Consider the following 25138-nt stretch of genomic DNA (forward strand, 5'->3'; position numbering starts at 1 on the left):
CACGACCTAGTAACTGAACATATGCACACATACTCACACACACACACAGTTATTAAGTATAATGGCTAATGTTGTATATAAGCAGTCAGTTTCATTGCTTAATATAATCACATGTCTGATTCTGTTGGCAAAAAAAAAAAAAAAGATTTTGCAAACAATCTAAGATGACTAAAATCAATTTTATCTTAGTAATTTCATTGACCAAGAATATAAATGTACTCAAGGATACAAAATTTACCTTCTTTTCCGTGGCTATACCAATGATATGTCCTATACTAATATTAGAAAATGGCTATGTTTTCATCTTTATAATGAGGCATAAGATCCTTTAGAGGTTATCTGGTAAGAGTGGTAAAAGGAAGACCTTGGTGTTAGTACGCTATTCATGCTGTGTGATATTTTGCTATATATGTTGAGTGTTCACAACTCCATAACTTATAGCAAATGTTATGAAATGCATACATAACGGATTCTCACTTCTAGATTTGGCACTTATCACATTTTTTTTACATAGACAAAAGGTTTATCAGGTATACTTTTAATTTTGTTTTTAACATCACAGTTTTAGCACTGGTTAATGATAATACAAGAAAGGTGGGTTTAGCCAATAATAGAGTCTCCATGCTTGATATTCTGTTCAAGGAGCGTTTGATATATCCGAACATTTTGAAAAGGATGCAGATGTTATTATAAGTAGTTTTAAATTCATGTGTTGTATAATTTCTTGGATTCTGGTCATGGCTATAAAATATCACAAAATGTTTTTATAGTGGGTAGTTAGGCTCAAGAGTATATTTGATATTTTCAACATCAATGTATATACATTATGAGTGAGATGAAGGAGAAGCAGACACACAGAAGGAGGTGAAGGAGAATAAAAAGGATGAGGGGGAAGTAGAGAAAGGAGGAGAGAGATTAGTGTTGATAAGAAATATGTTTCAGAGTTTAATATGTATTTATTGAACATAACACTATAAGTTTTGGTATCTTTTTAAAAATTTAACTTTATCTTTCAATTTGCATTCTTTTTTCTTTCATTATAGTTAGTTTATAGTGTTACATGTTTCAGGATACAGCATAATGATACACTATTTTTGAAGGTTATACTCCATTTATAGTTATTAGAAATATTGACTATATTCCCTGTGTGAAGTATCTCCTTGTAGCTTGTTGATTTTTTACACCACAGCTTTTATCTCTTATCCTCTGCCCCCTTCCCTCTCCCCACTAGGAATCACTAGTCGGTTCTCTATATCTGTGAGATATATGTCTGTATATTTTTTATTATCCCCACTAGGAATCACTAGTTGATTCTGTATATCTGTGAGATATATGTCTGTATATTTTTTATTATATTCGCTAGTTTGTTTTTCTTCTTGGATTTTGTATGATAAGTGGTATTGTACAATATCTGTCTCTTTGTTACTTTGCTAGGTTTAATACCCTCCATATCCATCCATTTTGCTGCAAACTGAGTTATTTTATTCTTTACTATGAACGGGTAGTATTACATTATGTGGATATGTGTACGTGCATGTGTGTCTATCACACCTTTATCCATTTATCTGTTGACGGACATTTAGGTTGCTTCCATCTTAGCTATTGTAAATAATGCTGCCATAAACATTGGGGTGTATATATCTGTTAAATTCATTTGTTTGGATATATATCCATGAGTGGAATTTCTGAGTCATGTGATAGTTCGATTTTTAATTTTTCAAGAAACCTCCGTACTGTTTTCCACAGTGGCTACCCTCATATACATTCCTGCTAATAGTGTACAGGGGTTCCCCTTTCTCTACACCCTCACCAACATTTATTATTTGTGTTCTTTTTGATGATAGCTATTCTGGCAGGTGTGATGTGATACCTCATTGTGGTTCTGACTTTGTAGTTCTCTGATAAAAAGCAGAGACGTTACTTTGCCAGCAAAGGCCCATCTAGTCAAGGCTATAGTTTTTCCACTGGTCATGTATGGATGTGAGAGTTGGACTATAAAGAAAGCTGAGTGCCGAAGAGTTGATGCTTTTGAACTCTGGTGTTGGAGAAGACTCTTGAGAGTCCCTTGGACTGCAAGGAGATCCAACCAGTCCATTCTAAAGGAGATCAGCCCTGGGTGTTCTTTGGAAGGACTGATGCTGAAGCTGAAACTCCAATACTTTGGCCACCTCATGCGAAGAGTTGACTCATTGGAAAAGACCCTGATGCTAGGAAAGATTGAGGGTAGGAGGAGAAGGGGATGGCAGAGGATGAGATGATTGGATGGCATCACTGACTCAATGGACATGGGTTTGGGTGGACTCTGGGAGTTGGTGATGGACAGGGAGGCCTGATGTGCTGCAGTCTATCGGGTTACAAAGAGTCGGACACGACTGAGCGACTAAGCTGAACTGAATGATTAACAAAGTTGAGCATCTTTTCATGTGTCTTTTGCTCATCTGTATGACTTCTTTGGAAAAATGTCTGTTCTGATCTTTTATGCATTTTTCAGTCTTTTTTTTTTTTTTTCAATGTTTGGTTGTATGTATGAGCTGTTTGAATGTTTTGGATATTACCCCTTATTGATCATATAATTTTCAAATGTTTTCTCCTATTCAGTAGGTTGTATTTTAATTTTGTTGATCATTTCCTTTGCCCTGAAAAAGCATTTTGGTTTAATTAGGGCCCCCCTTTATTTTTCTTTCTCCAATAGGAATTTTTCTGTGGTTCATACTTTTAAAGAGACAGATCCAAAAAGATGTTGTTCTGATTAATGTCACAGAATGTTCTGTTTATGTTTTATTCTATAAGTTTCATTGTTTCTGGTCATATATGTAGGTCTTTAATCCATTTTTGGTTTATTTTTTATATGGTGCTAAAAATGTTCTAACAACTTCATTTTTTACCGTGTGGCTTTCTAGTTTTCCTAGCACCACTTATTAAAAAGACTATTTTCTCTGTTATGCCTTCTTGCATCTTTTTTAATAGACTAATTTATATGTGGGTTTATTTCTGGGCTCTGTTTGGTTCCATTTATGTATATGTCTGTTTCTGTGCCAGCAGCATAGTGTTTTGATTACTGTAGCTTTGTAGTATAGTCTAAAGTCAGGGAAAATGCTATTTCAGGCTCTATTGTTTTTAAAGATTGTTTTAGCTATCTAGAGTCTTTGTGTTTCCTTACATATTAAAAAATAATTTTGTTCTAGTTCTTTGAAAAATGCCACTGGTATTTTTGATAGGGATTGTTTTATCAGTTTTCTGATTCATTTTTGCATTTGGAGCTCCATGGTGGTCCTGGTACTACAGGTACTTTTGGTGCAAACTACACTGATTTGCCTCCTTTTTCAAGCAAGATTTTGACCCTCTCACCCCTTGGCCTCCAGCTACCATGACTCCATATTTTACATAATCCAACCTAGCAGATGGGCTACTCCATCTTGATTAAGGCTGTCACCACACTTATAGCTCCTCTAGTGTGGGAAACAAATGTCTAAATAAATAATAATGATTGCAGTCAGTGCTTGGAGAGCTTAGATAGAGAGGTGGAATTGGAGCCCAGCGGATGGAGTGACTGCCAACCAAAGGCAGGCAGAGGATGACCTGGGTCAGGATGAGCCATCACTTCCATGGCAAAGGAGGATAAATGCCTTTAGGGATGAGAAGGAGCACAATTAAAGCTCTGGAGTTGTGAAGAAGAACATGCCTTGAGGATGAGGAGAAGTGAAGCAGGTCTGGAGTTTGCGCTGCAGAAGTGAGAACATTTGGAGCCAGGTTTTAATGCTCTCAATGGGAATTTTAATGTGGTTCATGCTTTATTCTCAGGGTAATGAGGAGCTGTGCTAAGAGTGATGATAACAGCCACCATTTATTGAGGGCTAACCATGGGCAGTGGGTTGCTTAAGTTATTTGCATGTGTTATCTTCTTCCTAATTGGTAGATAAGGAAACTGAGAGGTTAAGTAACTTAACCAGAGTCACCTAGTCGGTGACCTGCATAGCTGCGTTTGGAGCCACACAGGCTCAGATTCCAAAGCTTCTGCTCTTAATGTAGTATTTCAATGCCTTCTGTTAACAGTTTTTAAAGAGAGGAGATAGCGATTGATGCGAGATCTGTTTAAGGATGATTTTGTAGAAATAATGTGGAGGAAGCCTCTGGAGGAAAAGGTAGGCTACAGCAGTAATGCAGGTGAAAAATCCTGAGTCCAAATAAAAACGTTGGTGGGAAATTGTTGAGTCTGTTACTGAAGAAGCTTTCTCTCTGCCTGTGATTCCTCTCTTTTGTCCTAGAACCCACCCTGCCTCCCCTTGGAATCAGAAAGAACACATCATCAAAAAGAACACAAATAACAAAAGGTAACAAGGATATGGATAAAAGGGAACCTTTGTACACTATTGGTGGGGATGTAAATTGAGGCAGCCACTGTGAAAAACAGTAAGGAAGTTTCTCAAAAAGCTAAAAACAGAACTACCATATGACCCAGCAATTCCGTTCCTGAGTATATCCAAAGATAATGAAAACACTGATTTGAAGATATATGCACCCCAGTGTTCATAACAGCATTGTTTATAGTAGCCATGAGATGGAAGCAAGATAAGCATACACACACAGACACACACACGCATATACATTAACACAAGGGCATAGTGAAAGTGAAGTCGCTCAGTCATGTCCAACTCTTTGCGACCCCATGGACTGTAGCCTACCAGGCTCCTCTGTCTCTGGAATTTTCCAGGCAAAAATACTGGAGTCGGTTGCCATTTCCTTCTCCATGGGATCTTCCCAACCCAGGGATTGAACCAGGGTTGCCGGCATTGCAGGCAGACACTTTACCATCTGAGCCACCTCAATAGCATGCCACTCAGCCATAAAAAAGAAGGAAATCCTGCCATTTGCAATAGCATGGATGATAACTATGATAAGTGAATAATTCAGACAAAGACAAAGCTATACGATGCTACTTACATATAGAACCTAAAAACACACACACACACACTAGTGAATGTAACAAAAAAGACTCACAGAGATCAAGCTAGTAGTTAGCAGGAGAAACAGGAGCAGGGGAGAGGCATAAGGGGTGGGGATTAAGCGGCACAGACTGACAAATGTATAGAGTAACTTACGAGGATTTAGTGTACAACACGGGGAATATAGCCCGTACTGCCTGTACTGCGTGTACGTCCTCAGTCATGTCTGACTCTTGGTGACCCCATGGACTGTAGTCCACCAGCTTCCTCTGTCCATTGGATTTTCTAGGCAAAAATACTGGAGTAGCTTGCTGTTTGCTTCTCCAGGGGATCTTCCTGACCCAGGGATCAAACCTGTGTGTTTTGAGTCTCTTACATTGGCAGGCAGGTTCTTCACCAGCTAAGCCACCAGGTAAGCCACGTTGCCAACATCTTACAATAACTGTAAACGGAGCATACCTTTAAGAATTGTGAATTACTTTAGTATAAATTGCAACATATAATATTGGGCATCAACTTTAGTTCAATTAAATTTTTTTTAAAAAAAAAAAGAGAGGAAGCTTCTTATAAGCCAAAAACTCACCTGCCATTGTAGTGTGCCTATATAAACACTACAAAGGAGGAGACCTCTGGATCAGAGATTTGACCATTTATTCACACAGCATCTTAGAAGCAGTAATTCCCCTGTGTTCCAGTTCCTTGTGGGGCCATGCAGTGTGGACTAGACACATCTGTGCATGCAGAGACTGCACCGAGGGAGAGGAACCCCTAAATTATGAAACTCAGAGTTTCTATAAGGCAGAAAGCATGTTTTCCCCCCTCTCCCCATGGAGAGGTAAGTTCTGTCTGGGGAGGGGAAGGAAAGGTCTAGAGATTTTTATTACCCTTAACATGTAAGCAAATATCTCTGAGGCAGATAAGCCCTTAAATCTCTCTGGAAAAATTCTCTAACTTCCATTCAATCATCTTTTAACCCAGGTTGCTGGTAATTTTTTCCCAGAGAGTCCTGAGTATGCAGAAATGTGAACCTATTCATGAAACATAGTCTCCCAGCAGTGGTATGAACAACCTACTGAAATTAGACAGAATTGCTACAGCTTTTATAAGATACTGGAATCAGTCCATCTCTAGCTTTGAATATCTACTACACCAATTGAAGTGGACAGTTTTTGAGACCAAATTATCTGCTTAAAAGGTGTTCCTTAAAGAAATTTCTGGGTTATTCAAGTGATTGTCTTGGTTTGTATGTTTTTACGTTGAGTGCCAATAAATTATGTTTGAAGGGAATCTTATTTATTCTGTGCTCTGCAAGTGTCTCAAGAAATATTGATAAATGTTTAACAGAAGGACCAAGGAATCTTGTTTTTATTCAGAAGCCTGGGAATTTCAGGATTATAGAAGTGTATCTTGTGAATATATTCTATGTAATAAAAAATTGCATGGGGTGTGAAATTTTAAAAAATAGTTTATTTTAGTTGATAATGTAAATCTTAGTTTAGACTTTAGTTGAATACTTTGTAGGTCTTGCATTTTATTTCTCAAATGTATATATATATTTATGTATGTATATATATATTGAAATGTGTGTATATATATATATATTGAAATGATGATAGCAATAACAAGTCATGTTGAAATAAATTCTGCTATTCTGCCACCACCAATTTACTTTTCTATATTACCTTGTACTTCAGACACACTTAGCAGAATTTTAGTACATATTAGACACTTCCATCTTTCCTATTAGCATTGTATTGTTTATTTATGGAGTTATGAAAAGCACAGAATAGAAAATCATATGAGTTAGATGTATTCAGTCTTTCTATTTTAAGTTTGCCAGAGTAGCCCTAGGCTAGCGTTAGTCCTGACAGTGACAAGTTAAACTAGTGACAGGGATAAAGTGATCCCTTGTCATAGCTGTTAGCCAAGGTGAGAGTGCCAATCTCACTTTATCTTGATAGCTTTGTAATAGTGATTTTACAAGGCCCTTTTGGGAGCTTGACTGTTGCTTCATCAAAGTTGTTCAGTCTATAATTTCTTTAAAATATCAATTATTTTTGCATGTATATTCATACATCATAATCATTTTAAGAGGAATGTTTTTGCTACATAAGCCAAAAGCTCCTAGATCTGTGAAAAGCGCTTGCACATCTGAATATGGGTCAAGTGAAGTCTCAAAATTTGTTGCCTACCTGGAGTATTGCTTTACAGTGGAGCTTCGTACACATCTCTGAAGAGTCTGGTTCAGTTGGTCTGATGGGAGGCCTGCTAAACTTGTATTTTTAAACTGTACTCCCAGGTGATTTTGATGCAAGTATTGGACCACATTGAGAAAATTTCAACTTAAGAGTTTGTCTACTTCAAACACTTACTTATTAGATGACTATCAGAAAGGCTGCAGTTAACAAAAAACAGCTGTACACTGTGTTAATAAGAAATATTATTGGCTCCTTCAAGAGGACATTGAGAGGCAAAGGATTTCAGGTCTGGCTCAGTTAGGACGCAGCTCTGTCTCTCCCTGGTTACTGAGCTCTTTCCTTCCCCTGAGCAACATGTCGCTGCGCTCACTTCTCCTGTGGTTGCTGGACGGTCACACTGGCCAGGGGAACGGTATGTTCCTTGCTTCTATTTGGTGGTCATTCCCTGAAACTTCCTAGCTTATTGGCCAGAATTGGATCACAGTTCCATCCCTAATATAATTTTTGACAGAGGAAACAGAATCACTATGATTGATGTGGACTAATTCTTTCTCATTTTTGGAGCTGAAATCAAGTTTAGGATCTACCTTGCCTATTACTCAATGGGCAAAGGTGAAATAAATGTAGTAGAAATTGAAAGCTACAGTGCCTTGTTTAAGAAAACACTTATCTTGAATGTTGTTTTTCATTGAAATTATGCAAAGTGTTATTGCTTCTCCATAAAGCCTTTCTGTTATTTTTCTTTCTTTAACATGCTTAACAGTCTTACTCTCTTAGGATAACACTGTAATTTCCAAACTTTAAAGTGTTTTTAATATGTAAAAGTTAAAGTCGCTCAGTCGTGTCTGACTCTTTGTGACCCCCTGGCCTATATGGTCCATGGAATTCTCCAGGCCAGAATACTGGAGTGGTAGTCTTTCCCTTCACCAGGGGATCTTCCCAACCCAGGGATCAAACCCAGGTCTCCCACAATGCAGGTGGATTCTTTACCAGCTGAGCCACCAGGGAAGCCCAAGAACACTGGATTGGGTAGCCTATCCCCTCTCCAGTGGATCTTCACCATGCAGGAATTGAACCGGGGTCTCCTGCCTTGCAGGCTGATTCTTTAATAGCTGATCTCGCAGGGAAAGAAAGCACCAAAGAGCAAGTTTTTATATTATTATTTAATCGAGATTCTACTTGGAAATATAATTAACGAGTCACATTCATGTCACATCAGCTTGCTATTGTCAGTAAGTCTCATTATTAACTATACACTGCCATGTAGAGACCATGTCAGTGCTGAGAATATGGTGTTGAATCCAGATGGGTAAGACTGTGCCAGTGGATGTGTATGCAGCTGAATACAATATTGTCTCTGTTCAGAGTGCTGTAACTTATCATGGACTGAGTGGCTTAAATAACAAATAATCCTGTTCTGGTGCCTGCAAGTCTGTAAGCAGGTTGCCAGCATGGTCAGGTTCTTGGTGAAAACCCTCTTCTTGATTGTGTTGTCACATGGCCTTTCCTTGGTGCTTAGAGAGGGGAGGGGAGAGAAATCTTTGAGTCTTAGTTTCTTTTCTAATGTTCAGTTTCTTAAGAAATATTTGTTTTAAATATTTGTTTTCAAATAATATTTGTTTTCAAATAAGTTCAGTCATGTCCGACTCTTTGGGACCCCATGAACTGCAGCATGCCAGGCCTCCGTGTCCATCACCAACTCCCAGAGTTTACTCAAACTCATGTCCATTGATTTGGTGATGCCATCCAACCATCTCATCCTCTGTCGTCCCCTTCTCCTCCCGCCTTCAGTCTTTCCCAGCATCAGGGTCTTTTCCAATGAGTCAGTTCTTTGTATCAGGTGGCCAAATTATTAGAGTTTCAGCTTCAGCATCAGTCCTTCCAATGAACACCCAGGACTGATCTCCTTTAGAATGGACTGGTTGGATCTCCTTTCAGTCCGAGGGACTCTCAAGAGTCTTCTCCAACACCACAGTTCAAAAGCATCAATTCTTCAGCGCTCAGCTTTCTTCATAGTCCAACTCTCAAATCCATACATGACTGCTGGAAAAACCATAGCCTTGACTAGACGGACTTTTATTGGCAAAGTCATGTCTTTGCTTTTGAATATGCTGTCTAGGTTGGTCATAACTTTTCTTCCAAGGAGCAAGCGTCTTTTAGTTTCAGGGCTGCAGTCACCATCTGCAGTGATTTTGGAGCTCAAAAGAATAAAGTCTGCCACTGTTTGCACTGGTTCCCCATCTATTTGCCGTGACGGGATGGGACCGGATGCTACTTCATTTACTTGTTTGACTCTGTCAGGTGTTAGCTGAGGCGTGTGGGATCTAGCTCTCTGATCGGGGATTGAACTTGGGGCTCCTGCATTGGGAGCACAGTCTTTGCCACTGGACCACCAAGGAAGTCCCTTGAGTCTTATAATTTTTAATAAGGGCATTAATCCCGCCACGGGGGCTCGACTTTCACGACCTCGTGTAAACCTGATTATCTGCCGCATGTCTCGCCTCCGTCCACGCTGGTGATCAGGGCTTCAGAACGTGAATTCAGGGTGTAGGGGACATAAATGTTTAGTCTGTAGCGAGTATAGTGTGGTGAGTATGGTGACAGGAAGGCACACCAGGAGCCGTGGAAGCCTGGGTTAGGAGAGGATCTAACCAAGAGTGAGAGGGCTGTGTCAGGCACCTGGAGGAAGTAATATTTACATTTAATCTTTAACAGTAATAAGGTAGAAAGGGGTAGCAGAGAGAGTTTCCAGAAAAAGAAAGGCGAGGAAGGACAGTTTGGTTGAGTGTACCCTACGTTCAGCCTGTTGTTGCGTTTGGAGCAGGGCTGGCTGGTGGTAGGGGGGCAGTGCAGAATACCCAGGGATGTGGGTGGAGAGACTCCCGGCGCCAGATTCTTAAGGGCCTTTGTAAGTTATACTCTAGAGTTGTGACTTCATCTTGGGGCAAATAGGGAGCCAGTGAATACCATTTAAAGAAGGAATTGCCATTCTTGAATCCATACCTGCAAGGGGTGACTTTCTCCTCCGTGAATAGTGGATTTCAGAAGGTAAGCTAAACAATTTGAAAGGTGTTGGTTGATCAAAGTAAGGGAGGCTGAAAGTCCGATTGAATTAGCAGAGGTGCTTCACAGGTTGAATCAGCGGGGCTTTGTGTTTAAGGGACCTTAGTGGGTTAGGATTTAGATCCCTTGGAGAAGGGAATGGCTGCCCACTCCTGTACTCTTGCCTGGAGAGTTCCATGGACAGAGGAGGCTGGTGGGCTACAGTCGTGGGGTCACAAAGAGTCAGACGTGACTGAGTAACTAACACTTTCACTTTTTTCAGTGGGTTAGGAAGAGGGGACTTTGGGGATTGATGCCGAGTGTCTAACCTAGAAAACTGCGATTTGTAATGCCAGCCACTGTGATGGCCATAAACTGGATGATGCCTCTCCATCCTTTTCAACGCCCGTACTATCTCCAGGACATAAACATGGTGAATACATTTGTGCCTGACAAAGTGAGATATATATATATATATATGATGTTATCAGCTCTTTTGTTCTTAAGTTTTACATTTTAAGTTTTATGTCAATACCATTAATATCCATAAACATAAAAAATGTATTTAGACATATCTTTTCAACTCTTACTTGAAGTCTTCCTGATTTTGGTCATTTAAAAATGACTAATTTTTATTTGGCATTTAAACCTATAATACTGCACAGGTATGTCAGTTTTGAATTATGAAATAGCAAAAAATGAAATATTTGTTGTTAAGAGTTTTTGCACACTAATTGCTTTTTCATTACTGCAACACATAAAGCTTTCTGAAATAAACTATACTCAGATCTCTATGAATAAATCCAAACCAATCAGAATTGTTTCACAAAAGTGTTTCTTACTGCTCATGGTGAGCTTGAAGTTCCTTGCCAGCTGTAAGAGTATGTTACTGTAGCATCAAAAAAAACTACAGGAAGAAAATGAAATGTATGATAATTTCTTACATTTTTCTTAGTTGAGCATAAATGTTGACAGAATGGACGGTCTTACATATACAAGCTCTTACATGCAAAACATGTCTGATTTAATACTCAAACACTCAGAATCATTCATGCTCTCTTACATTTTGCAATCGATTTTTTTTCTTAAAGGATCTCCTTTTTGTTGTTGTTCATTACGAAGTACCTGGGATTCCACTGTAGGATCTTTAAAGATTTTTGACAAATAAATAAGAGGAAAGAAACTAAATTCTGCCTTTCTACATAGCCTATTTATATATTCATTTTTAGACAGAATTGCATTATGTATATAGGTTGACTAAAATTTTGAGCTCCAGGGTCATACTTGGTATTCTTTTTAGTTATTTATCTTTCATACTGTGTTATTTCAGAGCAAATAACTGTGGCCTGATTTCTTTCTTTTTCTTGCATGTGTCCTTATTAAAATGTTTTTTTAAATCCAATTCAGTCCTATTATTCTGTCTTTTATTGATTTTAAACTGTACGTGTTGAGTGTTCTCAGCCGATCACCAGGTTATTATTTAGCTTTAATGTTTTAATATGTTGGGTTATTATATTTGTTCTATTTGTCTCTTAGTCTCTTCCTCCAAAAAATACCTGCTATCCGTGAGCTGAAAATCACTTATCTAATTTCGTTATTAACTCTCTTTGTCAGAGTCAACTTTTGTATTCTTTCTGTTTTTGGAAAGTCTGTCAAATATGATAATTCATGATTTGATTTTTACATTATTACGTAATGTTCTTTTGAATCCCACCATGGCTTTAGAAATGATCTATGATTCTTTATGCAACCCCCTTAGTATATTTTATTCTTAGCATTTGTGCTGAATAGTATGAAATAGTCTGTGTTGCAAGAATAAATGCAGATATATTTCTTCTCATGCTGCATAACTTACGGTGATGGTGTGCACTATTCCACACAGGCACTCAGTGATCAATGCTGATGGAGCCTGACTGTTACCAGCACCACTTGGGACAGGCCACATTATCAGTTACCACAATGTGATTTAATTGTTCTGGCTTACTGGCCAGGAGCAGTCATTAAGCCCCTCTCTTTGCCCACCAAACTTCATGTGCCTAGAGGAAAAAGAGACCCATGTATGAGTGAGGGCTAGAAATCGGTGGTTACCTTTTTAAGATTTATCTTTTTTTTTTTTGCAATTGTGGTTGTTGCTACACTCAGGCTTTCTCTGGCTGCAGAGAGCAGGGGCTATTCCTTGTTGTGGAACCCAGGTTTGTCGTTGTGGTGGCTTGTCTTGCTGTAGTTGCAGCCAGTGGGCCCAGTAGTCGTGGTTCCGGTGCTTTAGAGTGCGGACTTGGCGCTTGTGGCACACGGGCTTACCTGCTTTGTGGCATGTGGGATCTTCGGGGACCAGGGATCTTACTGATGTCCCCTTCATTACAAGGCAGATTCCTAACCAATGGAACACCAGGGAAGCCTGGTTATTTTTAAAAGTTGTTTTGCGTGTATAGAGCAGATGCTGTCTAATCTGTTGCTATCTACCTGTTGTGTTTTTGATGCAAAACTTTCTCAGATGTATGACTGTTCTCTTGCTTTGGGCAGAATCTAGAATGCAAAGCATCCGAATATCATGTTTTACTTGTAGTTAGTGTATTTTAATATACCAATTTATACTGTATGAAATACTTACAGATATCTTAAAATGCTTTCTCAGGTTGAATACTAGCCAGTTGCTCCTGTCTACCACTTATTGGATATTTCTTCTCATTGCTGATTTGAATTGACTCTTTTTGTACTAAATGCTTATGTCTTTTAACCAGCTGGTAGGGAAAAGCATTACATTTTTTTCTTAAATTTTTTAAAAATCATCTGTATATATTTAACCTTCAAGTGAATTTTAGACTCATTTTATCCCTCTTAAGATTTCTGGAAAAAAAGTAAGTAAAAGGGTTTCATCCCATCAATATTATGCATGATTAGTAGAAAGCCTTAGAATTATTTTTTTTCGGAGTCGGCTTCCTGGATTCTAATCTCCACTGAGCCACGTTATAGCCATGTGGCCTTGGGAAGATCTAGGCTCTCTGTCTCAGGTTCCTCATCTGTAAAATGGGGATAATGATATCATCTATCTTATAGGGTTTCTATGAAGATGAGTTGAGTTACTATTTGTAAGGATCGTATCACAGTGTCTCGTATGTATAAGGTTTTGTATATGTAGGAGTTTTAAAATTTAACTGAAGTAAATTAAAAGTGTAACGCTGGAATACAGTAGACATGTGCGAGCTTCTTAAGGGTATTGTGTTAGAGAAATACAGTTATTTCCCAATAGGAGAGAGACACCATGTGTGAGTGGAGGCAGACAGTATCATTCTTTTGGGTGTTGGTTTTTAGGGTGGATGAACTGTAGATGTACCTGAGAACATCTGAGCTTAAAACGTTTGATATTCCTAAGGAAAGAGTAAAATTCCTGTCAATGGACCCATACATATTGGGGAAAGGCTAACTGAACCCTGCCCTCAAAGCACTGTTTTCATAGTAAAGCTTGCCTTTAGAAGTCTGCATCTTTAGCCAAAACAAACTTGTTGGTTGTGAAGTCTTTGAATCAAAGATAGCAATTAAAAACAAATAGTGTGTGCAGACAATCATACATTTTCTGAATCTTCTATGTCTGTTAGTAAGGGTAAGTTGGAAATTTTATGTGCTGATAATGCTTTTTAAAAGTAGGCTTTGTTACATTGAGTATTATATTTGAAGAATTATGAAATCTACAAAGAAGTAGTATGATCTAACTAATGTACATTAATATTAAAATATGGAGCTGTATGAACTGAAATATGAGTATACTGTTTGCATGACCACCTGAAGCCATGTGAATCAGCTCACTTTAAAACGTTAAGAATCCCTTGCCTTCCCCTGAAAGAGGAAGATGTATACGAGATGAACTATTATTGCCAACTAGCGCAGAGCAATATACCTTCTTTATTACAGAATCAGAGAGCAATCCTCTGAGATTCTTATTTGAGGTAGAAAGGAATGAATTTTTATTGATTCGTTATTTCATTTAAGACATCATCCTGCCCTCTTGCTCTCTTGTAGTATGTGTGTTCAATAAATAATACATTCTCTTTTCTCCATGCTGCCATCTAAGAATCCGTTTGGCTCAAAATAAGCCAGGTGTTTCCACAACCTACTGTTCCGGCTTCTCTGCGGTTTTGCCTGACAGCTGTCGGGACTGGCCTTCTTAATTGCTTTATGTGAGCGATGTTAATTTGGGTTGTAATATCAAAGGTGGTTGGGGGTCACTGGCAAATGCCCCTTGCCCAACATGTTTAAGGATGTGTACATTTCATACTGTCTCTGGTTGATTGCAATGATGGCCGTTGACCCCTGACTGCTGTATGTGCCTGGAGACTCATCGATTGAATCCACCTCGGAATGATCAGGAGCCAGGCTTGTGAGGCCAGCAGCAACCAGAAGCAGAATTGCAAGTAAGACCCTCGTTTCATTTCATGGTCTGCTTCAGCAGGGAGCTTGGTTGTGACACAAGCTACTACATTTCCATAATCAGGAAAACAAATGACCAGACAGGTCTCTCTAGAGAGGGTTATTTGTATATTTCATCAATGATTCCTTTTGGTTTTTATTAGGAGAACTAGGGTTGTCACTTTTAGATTGTTTTAGTGGCCCTAAAAAAAGAAGGCAAAGGGTATAATTTTATTTTTAAAATTTATTTGTTTTTAATTGGAGGACAGTTGCTTTACAATATTGTGCTGGTTTCGGCCATACATCAACATGAATCATTCATAAGGATGCATATGCCCCCTCCCTCGTGACCCTCCTTCCCATCTCCCACCCCAGCCCCCAGGCCCTCTAGGTTGTCAGAGCACCGGGTTTGATCTTCCTGCATCACACAACACATTCCCACTGGCTCTGTATGTTACATATGGTGATGCGTATGTTTTAATGCGGCTCTCTCAATTCATCCCACCCTCTCCTTTCCCCACTGTGTCCACAGTCTGTTCTCCATGTCTGCGTCTCTCCATTGCTGCCCTGCAAATAGGCTCATCAGTACCATCTTTCTAGATTCCATACATACGTGTTGACGTACAATATCTGTTTTTCTCTTTCTGCCTTATTTCACTCTGTATAATAGGCTGTAGGTTCATCCAGAGGATATACTTTTAAAATGGTACCTAGAAGGATTTAATTGAAGTTTGGATTTGGCTAGAAAGCCTCTTTGGTTGTTTCCAGCCATTCATTCCTCTGTGAAACTGCTGTGCTCTTTAGGGGAACTGCATGGATAGAAATCAGTCTCAGTGGGAGGTGTCACAGTTAGAAAGGCAGCATGAATTGGGTATGTGGCTTACGTTACATTAACTACCTCAGCCTAGAGGTTAGATTTTTGCTGTCAGCTAACAACATTTTGGAGAGAGTATGTTCATTTTTAGTTTTAGTATCCCACTTGGTTCTTCCCTGTCACTTCTAAGAACTCAGTTTACTATATTCCTGACACACCTTGACCCAGGCTGGAAGGACAGGATTAAGTAGAGTGAATGCATATTTCTTTGACCATGTATTTGTAATGAAGCGTCTCTCTGGGAGCCTACCTTAATACAAATCACCTTTCATTTTCCAACAAGGTAGCCAATGTTGGAGTCAGGTAGTAGTTTTAAATAAAAGTTCATTTTACTCCCAACTTCACAGCTCAAATTTAACATGATTTTTAAAGGGCCATGACATGATACCTTTAATATGTTTTAGTTTCCAAATATCACTTTAGAATGAAACATATATTTTGAAGGTACACAATGATTTGTGCTTGATTCTCATTAGGTTTTAAAATTATAAATATCTTAGGTTTTTGTCTCATTCAGCATTTGGATAGTTTTGAATTATACAGAGGATGTGCAAAATAGATGGTAAACATGCATTATAACACAAAGCAGAGATGGCAGAAGGAAAGTGTACATTGAGTTATTGAGGAAGAAATTGGTATCTTTGCTGTGAGCATTCATCTTAATTTCAAGTTTTGTTTACCAACAGTTTAAAGGCCTGTACATCCTCCAAAATTGTGAAAACATTAAGAAGTCAAAGATAATTGAAACAGGAAATGGTAATAAGAGGTCTTCAATGCCAAGTCAATACACATTATGACCCTTTGCATTTCTTATATACCTATTCTTTGTTAATACTGGTTTACAGTATCTAGCACTTAATAGTCTTTTGGTCCTGCCTTGGATTCCATATTTTTATTGAGAAAACTTGTTGTCTTTTTCTAGTATAAAAGAAATAGTCGTGTTAAAATATTTAGAAAATATGTACAATAGAAATTAATGAAAAGAATTTGTGATTAAATGAGACATGATGATATTCGCTTCAAAATAATTTTGGATAGGGAAAGAGGTGAGGGTCTAGATGAAACTGTATTGGCCCTGGTAAGTGTTGTGTACGTAGTGGTTCATTGTGCTGTTCACTTTATTTTTGTATCTTTTGATAATTTCTGTGAAGTTAAAATGATAAAGGTCTCTAGTCCCATTGCTCAGAGAAAATTATTTCTTCTCTATAAAAACAGATTCACAGAAATACACTTAACACACATTCACATATATATTTTTTTAATTTAAGCAAAATTGTACCACCCTAATATAGAGAGTCAAGAGTTTAGTAGACTCAGGTTGTTCTCTCCAATGCCTGGGAGCCTCCTGTGTATGGGTACCATTTGAAATTTGTTGACTTGTTGTTGGATGGTCAGGTTTGGTGAGTAAGTAAAGCCATGTGTGAACTCATTTAGGGGGCTTCAGTTCCAAAACACAGTTGATTGCTGTATTTGTTGTTGTTTAGTTGCTAAGTTATGTCTGACTCTGTGACCCTATGGACTGTAGCCTGCCAGGCTCCTTTGTCCGTGGGATTTCCCAGGCAAGAATATTGGAGTGGGTTGCCAGGCCCTCCTGCAGGGGATCTTCCTGACCCGGGAATTGAACCTGCATCTCCTGCACTGGCAGGCCAATTTTTTTCTTTTTTTTTCTCTTAAACCACTGAGCCACCTGAGAGCCCTTGTGTTCAGTCGTTAAGTTGTTTCCGACTCTGTGACCCCGTGGACCGCAGCGCACCAGACTTCCCTGTCCTTCATTATCTCCTGGAGTTTGCTCAAACTCATGTCTATTGAGTTGGTGATGCCATCCAACCATCTGTTGTCCCCTTCTCCTCTTGTCTTCAATCTTTCCCAGCATTAGGGTCTTTTCCAGTGAGTTGGGTATTCCCATTAGATGGTCAGAATATTGAAGCTTTAGTTTCAGCATCAGTCCTTCCAATAAATATTCCAGGTTGACTTCCTTAAGGATTGACTGGTTTGATCTCCTTGCTGTCCATAGGACTCTCAAGAAGGCCTTAGACGTAGCTTAAATATTTTCTGTAGGCTGAGATGTGGAAAAAAATAGAAAAGTAGGGAAGCTACCTCATTCTTTCCTCTCTCCTTTTGAATTGTTACTCTCTCTTCCTCTGAAAGAAGAAATGGAGGGAAAACAGAGCAGAAGCTCAAAGGGTTTGTTTCAGAGAGTGAGGAATGAGAGTTGGATTGCCATCTGCCCCTACATGTCCTAGCCCCTCTATGTCATCTACTTTAAGCCCAAGTGTGTGTCCATTTCATATGTACAAGTTCTTTTTCCATACCCCAAGCAATAAAAAAAAGGTCATGAAAATAGAATTTCCAGGACAGATCCTTAGGTAGCATGACTCAAAGAGTTGTACAGGTGGCTAGGTAAGTTATCTAGAAAGATAATCCTTTAAATAGATTTAATTATAGTTCTTTTATTTACTTTAAAGGTATCTGTTAACTTAGGTTTTAGCAGAAGTTCATATGACTTCAACTTTGTGTGAATGGCATTATACCCTAAAAGCGTGTGAGAAGCATTCTTGGTGCACTTGACCCTTATCCACGTTAATTTTCAGAACACTACAGGAAAGTGTGGACCCTGTTATGGAAAATAATCTCATTGATTATGAAAAGTTCAGTTTGATTTATGAAGCAAATGGCTACTGATCTGTAAAAAACTTTTCTTAATACAGCACAGGTCTCTTGGACTAGCCTACCTTTGCATGACTAGTCATTCTGGAACATTTTTTCATGGTGTATGATCCTTTTAATGTGTTGTTGGTTTCTGTTTGCTATTACTTTGTTGAGGATTTTTGCATCTATGTTCATCAGTGATATTGGCCTGTAATTTTCTTTTTTTTTTTTGATGATCTGTTTGTCTGGTTTGGATATCTGGGTGATGGTCATCTCATGGAATGTGTTTGGCAGTGTTCCTCCCCCTGCTGTTTTTGGGAAGAGTTTGAGAAGGGATAGGTGTTAGCTCTTCTCTAAATGTTTGACAGAATTTGCCTGTGAAGCTATCTGGCTCTGAGCTTTTGTTGTTGGAAGGGTTGTGTTTTTTTTTTTTTAATCACAGTTTTGATTTCTGTGCTTGTGATAGGTCTGTTCATATGTTCTGTTTCTTCCAGGTTCAGTCTTGGAAGGTTGTACTTTTCTATGAATTTTCCATTTCTTTCAGGTTGTCCATTTTATTGGACATTGGATTTTCCTTTAACAAGGGAAAAAGCATTTGTTTCCATATTACAGGTTAGTTTGCAAGCCAGAATGATAAAGGCATAAACCCCTTTATTCCTCCATCTTGGCAAGGGAACACTATTATTTTCTGATAATTGAATCAATAAAACATTGCTTTTATAGAAAACTGGACACTGTCACTTACTGAGGAATTTGCCTGGAGTCACTTCTTTTTAATTTGCTCAGACGAGGTACTAGAAGATGGTTTTTTCTAAGATGTGGAAGATATACCCCTTGCTTTTTAAAATTGCTTTGAGTTTCTTTGGGAACGTAGGGATTTGTGAGATGTTTGAATTAATCCCTGTTCTGGCTATGATGGCAGAAGTGCACGTTTATTTAACTGTTAACCTATCCTCGTAAGACGTCTTCCACTTCTTGTTAGGTTTATTCTCTAGATCTCAAAGCTACAGAGAGCCTTGAACTGAGAGCTCTCATCTCAACCCTTCTCTGTCCTCTGCTGTTTCATCAGCCTTTCTCCCTTCCTTGCTGTCTTTTCTCTTCTCCCTTTATTTTCCTTCCTCTCTTCTTTCTCTTCCTGCTGTCTCTCCTGCTTTAAGCCCCTCTTTCTCTACCCTGTCTGCCTCCTAGCCCCCCTGTCCTGGAATGTGCAGTTTCAATGGTGACTAGGTTAAAATGAGAGATCACTGGATGTCATGGCTAAGTGGCAACCAAATACATAAATAAGTATCCAGAGAAGATGTTTTTGAACTTGACTTTAATTAAAAAGTAATCTCTCTGAAATAACAGGATTCCTTTATTGCTAAGGAGTAATTCAATCAAGCATTACTTGAAGCAACCTATCAACTTCATTTTGAAAGTGCCCTAGGTCTGTTGACCTTAAGTGTTGGCTTAAAGACGATCTTGCTTTGGTTTGGCAATATGTTTCAAAAACTTACTGTTATTTTTACATGGTTCCAGGAATTAGTGGAAATTTTCAACAGAAATTAATTTATTATAAAACGAATGAAAATTCAAAGTACATAAAATTTTTCCTAGTTTCTTAGAGTTTGAGTTGAAGAATTAGAATACAAGTAGACACAACACCTACCATGAAATGATATTTGGAGGAAATATTAATACTTTTACTAAATGTTTAGGCATCTTCTGATATTAGAAAAATACCAGATTACAGCAAAAGTCATTGTAAAATATGATCGAATATAAAGATACTAAAACTAAAAACTAAAAATCCCTCCTTAGTTGTGCCAGGTACTCCTTAGTTGTAATCAACATAGGTTTTTAAAAGTAGCCATTAATGGAAAAATTATGAATCATAAATTATGTTTATGTGGCGATATCATTTAGTAGTTCCGTCTAGAAGTGGAACCCGGTAGGAGTAGAGCAGACCCAAATACTGAATAGAACAGTCGCCCTGTGGAGCTCAGTGCAGTTCAGTCACTCAGTCGTGTCGGACTCTTTGCGACCCCATTAACCGCAGCACGCCAGGCCTCCCTGTCCATCACCAACTCCCACAGTTTACCCAAACTCATGTGCATCAGTCGGTGATGCCATCCAGCCATCTCATCCTCTGCCGTCCCCTTCTCCTCCCGCCTTTAGTCTTTCCCAGCATCAGGGTCTTCTCCAATGAGTCAGCTCTTCACATCAGGTGGCCAGAGTATTGGAGTTTCAGCTTCAACATCAGTCCTTCCAATGAACACCCAGGACTGATCTCCTTTAGGATGGACTGGTTAGATGATCAGTTAAAGTTGCTATTACAAGTAATTCTCTCTACCCCTCATAATGTAGCATAAGTAAGAAAGGTTTTTGGAGCATGTGGCGTGTGTGTGCGTATGTATGTGGGGAATGTGGATGCATGTATATGTTCATGCGTGTTTTATTCTTACATGGTGCTCGACAGGTAGACCAGGTCTAGTGTGTAACTTTTCACACTGGGACTGAGGCTCATTCAATCTTGTTTTTACTTTCTTCTCAATAGGCAGTTTTCATGTGATGGTTCAAGAAGAGTGTCGCCCTCATATGTATACTTGAGGTCATCAGAAGAGGGAAGGTCAGCTGAGCATAGATCCATTCCTTCTAAGACAGTAGCACACTTCAATTCTCTGTAAGTTCCATTAGCCGGGTATTAGTCATGATCACATTAGATGCAGGAGAAGCTGGAAAATCTCTAGCTAGGCTGTTGTTTACCTATTTAATTCAAAATTTTTAATTTGGCATTTTTGCTGTTAAAAGAAGGAGATAATGCATATTCATGCAAAGCCAGTGATCTCTTCCAGAAGTATTGTGTATGCTAATCCACCAGTGCCTTGTGGTTTAGTCAGTAGGTGAGCCCAAGCTACTGGTTCCGATACTCGCTGGGCCTGAGGAATATCATTTATCACCTGCTATACTTGGCAGGAGCCGAAGGACTACAGTTCTGAAAGTGACTGGATGTCGTCTGATATTACAGTGGGTGGAAATATTTCCAGTTAGCAAAGAACAAGCTAAATTTCTTGACTGAGAAATATATTTTTTGTACCTTTAAATGTACAAAAGGATTTATTTGAATGTACTAAAGGATTTAAATGTACTAAAGGATTTATTTAGTTAATTTTGTTCTTGTGTGTAAATAAATGTTCTGGCATGCTCCAATGAAAAGCACATAAATAGGGAAGATAATTTATAGAGAAAGTTTAAACATACTCAATTTGCTGTAATTATAGTCAGAGCAGGAAAACATTCCATAATGTATTTTGTACAAATACTATGCATTTTTGCAGATATGCTATTTATGGCATATCTTTTATAGCTTTTTTTCTCTGACCTGAATAGCAAGTCTTGTCTGTATCTGATTCATTTGAATAATATATTTTGATGTTTTTGCATATTTCTGTTAATATCCCAGGGTAGATGCCTTCATATATATTATACCATTTAATCCTTTGGATATGAAGGGTGCAGTTATTTTCTCCTTTTCATTGATGACGTCACGAAGTTGTCAGAGGAGCGTGGGGATCCAAACCTAGTTCTGATCGCTGTCTTTGCTTCTTGCAGTTCACTCTACATCCTTTTATTCTTGGGGCTCCCCAGTGGTGCAGCAGTAAAGAATCTGCCTGCAATGCAGGAGACCTGGATTTGATACCTAGATCAGGAAGATCCCCTGGAGAAGGAAATAGCATCCCACTCCAGTATTCTTGCCTGAGAAATCCCGTGGACAGAGGAGCCTGGCGGGTTATAATCCTTTTGTTCTGATAGCTACCAATTATTACTTTATATTTGTCTATATTTTAACTTATTTACTCAGTTCTGAGTTCTTTGTAGACAAGAACTTAATTATAGAAAACAAAGTATTTGTTTCTCACATGTCAGCTATGAAAGCGAGTAGCATTTGTATATCCAGAACACCAAAATCTATGCATGCTGTTTATTTTCCTTTTGTATATGGAGCCTAGGTTGTGTAGTGTGCAAAGGATCTGAGGAACTTCCTTGAAATTTCTTCTGTGCTTTCATCTCAGGTGTTTCTGCAAGTCCCGAATCATTTAATGATGACTTCCAGACAGAATAGAAAATATAGGATGAAGCTATTAAAAATTAAGCAGTAATTAAAATAGATACTTTTGATTTTCTTTTTTCGCAAAAATATTTTTTCTATTTAAAGAAATTAAGAATTTCCTCTTCAGTTGTTTTTTAGTTAATATCACTTAACTAATTTAATTTGTAGAAATATGTTTATGTAAAAAAAAAAAAATGTTGAGGATTCCCTGGTGATTCAGTGGCTAAGACTCCATGCAGGAGGCCTGGGTTTGATCCCTGGTCAGGGAACTGAGTTCTGCATGCTGCAACTAAGATCCCACATGCCACAACTAAGACCCAGCACAGCCAAATAAATAAATATTTTTAAAAATTGTTGTCATACACACACTGAAAGAAAACAAGAGATTTCCTCTTTACCTTGGTATAAGGACATGTCTACTTATGATTCAAAATCCAAAGTCAATAAAAGAAAAAAATGATAATTTGGATACCACACACACAGAGCTCATGGGATAAAACACGATTAACAAATCAAAGACAGCTTATGAACTGGTAGTAAATATTCGCAACATATGCCACAAACAAAAAGCTTAATACATCCTTAATGTACAAAGACTTCTGAAAGGCTGAGAAACAAAAGACTAAAACATCAAAAAAATAAATGGGAAAAGTTATGAACTATCAATTCAAACTTGCAAGTAAAGATATAAAAATGGGACTCGAGCTTGAGGAAAAGAAGTTCAAGTTCACGCATAATTAGGTAAATGCTAGTAAAAATAGTACTGAGATGCCATTTCTCAACTATCAAATTAGTGAAAATTAAATACTGTGGTAACACATCCCACTGATGAAGCCAGAAAGAAATAGGCACTCTCAAACACCGCTGGTAGGAATGTACCTACTACAACCTTTCTGAATGGAAATTGGACAATACTTGGCTGTATTACATGTGCTACTTTCTTTGACCAGCAGCTGCACTTTTAGGAATCTCCCCTGTAAATACAGTTCTCTGGAAATACCTATACAAATTTATGCATTGCAACTTCAGTGAGAATTACAGAATAGTGGAAACACCCAAATACCCACATACAAAGGAACGGTTGAATCAGCTACTGTGTAGTCATTGAGTGGAATACTAGGCAACAGTAAAAAAAAAAAAAACAAAAAATAAACATAAATGGAAATACAAAATATGATGTGTATTATTCAGAATATACAGAATATTGTTATTCAGAATATTATTCAGCCTTTAAAAGAAAGGAAAATCTGCAATATGCTAAAACATGAATGAACCTTGAGGACATTATGCTAAGTGAAATAAACCAGTCACAAAAAGGCAAATGCCGTGTGATGCCACTTACATGAAATACTTGGAGTAATCATATTTAGGGATTAAGTCATTATTATAAATGTGTGAAGTGACTAGTTTTAAGATAATAGCAAGTGTCCAGACATGTTGGGAATTGAGAATGCATGATAACAATTAAACAACAGCAAGAAAAAATTCCCAAACCTCTCTGAAGCCACATGTAACCCCCATGCCTAACATACACTCTCTGGTGCTAATTTCTGGTCAGGTAGGCTGTCATAAGCCCTGATGAAGTTCCTTTTCTTTCCCCGAGACGAAGCTGAGGATCTGTCATTCTTAATGAACACCTCCCTATTATCCTTTTTCATTTGAAGTCATGCTACAAAAATTTAAATATAACAGTTTTACCAAAATTTTACTGAAATAGATAATTGGAATCAGGATTAGTTTGCCGTTTTCTAAAGTCTGTCTTTTAGAATATATTTGAGAAGATATCACTTTATTGTGCTATTGTAAAGCGAAGTAGAGTTCATGCTTGTCATTTAGTAGGTACTTGATGCATATTAATTGAATGAAGGAATACCTGAATTGCTTTTATGAATAATAAGAGCCATTTGTAACTAACCGACTGATCACTTGTAAACAAATTACATAGAGCTGAAGTGCTTTGAAGCAGCTCGTGCTTGTTGAAGTACTATTTGTACTATTGATTTGCTCTGAAACTCCTTTCAAACTAACATTAAAGAAAAATTAAGTCCAATATAATTTAACTTCTTAATATAAATTATTAGTGTGGTGGGTCACTGGTGATTGAAATATTTTAAAAGATTATATTCCCCATTATTAAACAGTTCTTTTTTTGATACATATCTTTATAGTATGTACAGACCCAGCATTTCAGAAAGTCAAATATAGAATAATCCTTTACAAAGTAATTGAGTAGTAAATTTCTTTGGTTGGCTACTGTACTTTTCCTTCCTGCCTGCCTTTCTTCTTTTCTGTTTCCTTTCTTATTTCTATAATCATTTCTTAAGCTCTGTGCTAAGATAACTTACTCCTGAAGAATAAAAAGAAGATAGGCTTAACTGTCCTTAAGTAACATTGTGTTAGAAGAGTACAAGAGTGGCTATATCTCATTTGACTATATTTCCTATTTCTCAGATATTTATAGTCACTGTGATAGTTTAAACATAAAAGAGCATGTCTTTGCATTTTATTTTTATTTCTTAATGCCTAACATGAATGAGCAGGTTAAATCATTAAGTATTAAAAACTTTTCCATAATGAAATTAAGATTCTATAAAACTCTAGTCCATTTGGAAACTGAACCACATACCTTCCTTCTTCCTGAGTACTCTTCTTGAGCACTGCAAGAGTACTCTTGTGCAGTGGCGTTTTGTGTATGTCAGCAGAAATAGAAACATTAAAAAAAATTAGGGGCATTTTTCTTTATTTCTACTTCATGGGTTTATCCAAATTTCGTTGATGAACAAAGGAAAACGGTTTTCAGTGTGTGACAGCAATATTCCAGTAGAGAAGAAGGAGAACCATGCAAAGCTGTGTGGGGGTAGGAGCCAGTGATCTTGCACGGGTGAGGGAAACTGTGGTATTAAGAAATTTCAGATGTCAGCGCATTAATATGGCGCAG

Source organism: Budorcas taxicolor, chromosome 5 (assembly GCF_023091745.1).
Source record: "Budorcas taxicolor isolate Tak-1 chromosome 5, Takin1.1, whole genome shotgun sequence".
NCBI classification, from domain to species: domain Eukaryota; kingdom Metazoa; phylum Chordata; class Mammalia; order Artiodactyla; family Bovidae; genus Budorcas; species Budorcas taxicolor.